The sequence below is a fragment of the Microtus pennsylvanicus genome, chromosome 1, assembly GCF_037038515.1.
Source record: "Microtus pennsylvanicus isolate mMicPen1 chromosome 1, mMicPen1.hap1, whole genome shotgun sequence".
Lineage (NCBI taxonomy): Eukaryota > Metazoa > Chordata > Mammalia > Rodentia > Cricetidae > Microtus > Microtus pennsylvanicus.
This window is the reverse complement of record NC_134579.1, coordinates 22,856,829-22,859,515: the sequence shown is the minus strand read 5'-3', so window position 1 is coordinate 22,859,515 and position 2,687 is coordinate 22,856,829. Positions and strand designations below refer to the sequence as shown.

The following is a 2,687-nucleotide window of genomic DNA, read 5'->3' as shown; positions in this document are numbered from 1 at the left end:
TCACATTGAAGACAAATTCCACGTTGAATTTCTTCAATGCCCATCAACATCCCTAAGTAATTAATGCTGCTAGAAGCAGACATGTCTCACTGTTGAGAAAAGTCTAAGTTCTTAAAACCTTTAAATGCAATATTCTGTAGGCCTTTGAAAGATTTGAAGAATACCTATACATCTGAAATGTATCTCTGTACATCTAGAAAACCTAACTAATATAATCACATTACAAATTACTATCTGTTAATCTGTATTTCTTATATATTACATTTTTAAATGAACTGCACAACTACCATACCTTAAACAAAAGCAGAAATACATATACACAGTGTAGCAAATTGACCTTAAATTTGTATCAGTAGACCAATGTCCTTACTGATTGTAAAGAAGTATCCATCTCTATATCGTATTCCCCCCGCCCCCCCTTTTTGTGTTAGACTCTTTACTAGATGTTATTTCAGGCAGGTGCCTGGGTTCTGTCCCAGGAATGTGGATCTCCTCTCCCTATAGATCACAGAGAGCAGGTTTCTCAGAAAAGCCGAGGGCCTGGTGCCTCCGATTCCCAGGTTCAGAAGCAGAACTGGAAGGCTTCAGATACGTGTGGCTTCCATGCGTCCAGGCTGGGCAGCAGGGACAAGAGGCCCATAACGTGCCAGATCTCTCCGTCTGACATCTTGGAGGTTTGGTAGGAAAGCAGCTGTACCCCTGCCTCTGCCAGGAGGCCAATCATAGTAGGCAGCATTACAGGGTCGGAGGGCGGAGCTCGGAACATGAGCAGGGGCTGGCCCTGGCATAGTGGCACCTCTGGCCTGAAGACAGCGCTGTTGAGCATCTGCAACATTGGGGTGGTACCCTGGACCAAGCCCACAGCTTGGTAGGGGGCACCTGCCAGGGCCACAGTCAGGAGGCCTTCCCCGCTGCCCTCCCCTGGGGCCGCTGGGCTGTGGGAGGTGGTGACATTGAGACCAGCCTCTTTCACCAGTAGCTTAGCGTTCACCAAATTCACATCTGCCTGCTTTGATGCTTCCCTCAGGAGGCCGACAATGACCGCAGGGCTCAGGCAGTTCCCAGCGTTCTTCAGAGATGCTTCTTGTGTCACCACCCGGATGGTCCCTTTAGGGGAGCCAGCCCAGGCATGCATGAGCGAGCCCAGAGCTTCTGCCAGACCAATCCAAGGCTTGGTGTGTGGAGAGAAGGCGCTGGTAAGGGCCTGGGCGTTTACAACCCCTGCTAGAGACTTCCCCTTCACCATGTCCACAAACTGGATGGCGATTTCCTCCCCACAGCGGCTCTGGGCCTCCTTGGTGCTGGCACCCAGGTGGGGACAGCTGATGACATTCTCGTGGTCCCCTAAGGCCCGGTCCCGTGGTGGCTCCTCTGTGAACACATCCAGGGCGGCACCAGCACACTGACCAGACTGCAGGGCACGGAGCAGGGCACCTTCATCCACAATCCCTCCTCGAGCACAGTTCACCATTCGCACGCCCTTCTTGCACCGGGCAAAAATGCTGTCGTTCAGCAAGTGGTGGAGGGCAGGAGGGGAGTGCGGACAGTGATGAAATCACAGAGAGGCCAGATCTCCTCGAGCGGCAGCTGCTGGACACCAAAGGAGGCAGTCTTCATCCCAAAGGACTGCATTCGGGTGGCCACCTCTCTTCCAATTCTGCCCAGGCCGAGAATTACCAGTGTCTTTCCATTCAGCTCTGTCCCCATGAACTTCTTCAGGTCCCATTTGCCATCTTTCATCGAAGCCACCACCTGGGGAATTTGCCTGGCCAGGCACATGATCATCCCACAGGTGAGTTCTGCGGCACTGAGGCTGTTTCCGTTAGGGGTGTTCTTGACTAGGATGCCCTTCCTCGTGGCGGCCTCCAGATCCACATTGTCCACGCCTGTGCCAGCCCTGCCCACCACCTGGAGCTTCTCGGCTGCGCTGATGACAGCAGCAGTGACCTTAGTGGCTGACCGAACGATAAGGCCTTCACAGTCCTGCAACTCCGCTATCAGCTCCTCCTTGCTCATGTTCTGCTTCTCCACTACCTGCAGTCCTCCATCTTGCAGGATCTTCCGGCAGCAGGGGTCCAGGCTGTCACTGATGAGCACTTTGCGCAGATTTGCGAAGGCCATTGCTGGAGTGAGGCCTCAGAATCAGTTGCTCTGGGTGGGCAAAAGCCCCCCCCCCTTATTTTTTTTAAGAAATTGACTGTGGCCATTATTATAAACAACCCTTTTATTTTATTTTTTTCTGATTTGGAAGAGTTTTATTTTGTCATTAATTTCATGAGATACAGAACTCGAGAGTTACAGGATATTTCTCTTCTATACTTAAGAGATATCAGTCTTTTATTGTCTGGCTTATAATATTCCTCAGAAAAAGTGACTCTAATCTCTTTCTGTTGGTGTGGAAGCACACGAGAACCAGAAGGTCATGATCAGATTACACTTCCAGGTCAACATCCATCACTAATGGAAGAGGAGCTTGGAGGTGGGGTCATGAGGGAATACTGCTTTGTGACTCATTTGCATATTCACACTTAGCTAGCTTTCTCTCTGTTTTTTTTCTTGTTATTTGTTTTTATTTTAAAATGTAGAGCAATGTGTGTTCAAGGCTAGCCTGGTCTAGAGAAAGTTCTAGGACAGCCAAGGCTACACAGGGAAACCCTATCTCAAAACAATCAAGTAACCCAACCAAC

The 2,687-nt window shown here is 50.1% G+C and overlaps 1 pseudogene; it reads right to left on the bottom strand.

Annotated features, from left to right (window-relative positions):
- Window positions 1-533: 533 nt before the first annotated feature.
- On the bottom strand, window positions 534-2,146 carry LOC142838350 (D-3-phosphoglycerate dehydrogenase pseudogene; annotated as a pseudogene).
- Window positions 2,147-2,687: the final 541 nt, after the last annotated feature.